Genomic DNA, 1,566 nt, shown 5'->3' with positions numbered 1-1,566 from the left:
GCTATCTTCCCTGCTTCCACCACCTTCCCCGGCAGCAAGTTCCAGGCACTCACCACCCTCTGTGTAAAGAACTTGCCTCGCACATCCCCTCTAAACTTTGCCCCTCTTGCCTTAAACCTATGTCCCCTCGTAACTGACTCTGCCACCCTGTGAAAAAGCTTCTGACTATCCACTCTGTCTCTGCCACTCATAACTTTGTCAACCTCTATCATGTCGCCCCTCCACCTCCATTCTCAGTTTTGGGAAAAATAGAGTATATGACTGTATCAGTAAGTAGGAAAAGTTAAAATATGTTGTGACCAGTGGAGACGTGTGATGAGAATAAACAGATCCTCCTCTGATTTCAACTACACAAGCATTTGTGATTTGGCTCTGTAGCTTAGTTGGTAAAAGCACCTGTCCAGTAAACAGAAGAGCCTGGGTTCAACTCCCAGCAGAGCCTTATGTCACATTTGTGATATGCTTTAGAAGTTTCCTTATCAATCATTTATATCTCTGTTTTGTGAACTTGAACTTGGAATTCAAATTACATGATGAATTTCAGTCACAGGAGAAAACAGCCGTTGTGAAGGATGTGAGTTGGGAATGGCTGTTCCTCCTTGTCCAGAAATTCAGTGCTGAGACGCCAAAGGCAACTTCTTTGATACAAATTTGTTCACGGTGACATTCAATCTGGAAAGCAGCTCGACATTAATCTCACTGAAGGAAAGTGTGACTGCGTTGTTTGTTTCAGAGTGTTTGTGTCGTTATGTGTTGCTTTTAACCGAGACTGGGGACATGACGCAAGTGGGAGGGTTGATCCGAGGTTTGGAATATTTTTCAATCAGGAACAAGAAAAATTAAAGGAACCAAATAAGAAAACCTATGTCTCGTGGGTGTTGAGAGACGGTGAGAAGATATTAATCTTTGTTCCATTCAATCCGGCTGCGATGAACTTTGAATTTTTCCGCCTTTTATAAACATTATTTGAAGGGTCTCTGTAACAATGTTCAGTGTTGATGAGAGTGGGGTCTGGGTGAGCAGCTGCAGGGTCAGGACTGGATGCAGGAAGTTCTCTGACACTCTCTCTCCCTCTCTCTCTGATGGCTTTGAGTTGACTTTCAAGTGTTTGAATAAATGAAGGAAGTTCCCTCCACCCATTTGTTTGGACAGACAGTGTAGTATAAGGATGTAAAGGGTTAATGCTGAAGAGAGTGGGATCAACCCCTCCCACTGTCAGAGTGATGATGTAACAGTCACATGAGATGAGGTTTGGGAGAAGAGAGAGCAGCACCAAGGATGCTAGCTTAAGAGGTTTGATGAATGTGTATATAGTATTGTGTAAATTAGAAAAGAGTTCTTAGTTCTTTCAGCAGGAAATGTGTCCAGAAAATATTCAGGAGTCGGAATGCAGATATTAACTCCAAGTGACAGTTCTGGGTTCATTTAACAAAAAAAAGGTAGCGAATAATATTGCTGACTGATTGAAATCCCCCAGTGAGCAGACAGTTAAACAGGTGATCTGTTGGGGCATCCTTCGATCCAAGGTTTCGGCAGCATTTAATCTCCCTTTTTGGTGAAATTCTC

At 42.7% G+C, this 1,566-nt stretch overlaps 1 non-coding gene across 1 annotated transcript; it reads left to right on the top strand.

Moving 5' to 3' along the window:
* The first annotated feature begins 368 nt into the window (after window positions 1–368).
* On the top strand, window positions 369–442 carry trnat-agu (transfer RNA threonine (anticodon AGU)). The gene has a single exon. It is a non-coding gene; the product is annotated as a tRNA-Thr (tRNA).
* Window positions 443–1,566: the final 1,124 nt, after the last annotated feature.

The sequence above is a fragment of the Heterodontus francisci genome, unplaced genomic scaffold (assembly GCF_036365525.1).
Source record: "Heterodontus francisci isolate sHetFra1 unplaced genomic scaffold, sHetFra1.hap1 HAP1_SCAFFOLD_52, whole genome shotgun sequence".
Classification (NCBI taxonomy): domain Eukaryota; kingdom Metazoa; phylum Chordata; class Chondrichthyes; order Heterodontiformes; family Heterodontidae; genus Heterodontus; species Heterodontus francisci.
The sequence above is the reverse complement of the archived record's forward strand: the minus strand, read 5'-3'. Positions and strand labels throughout refer to the sequence as shown.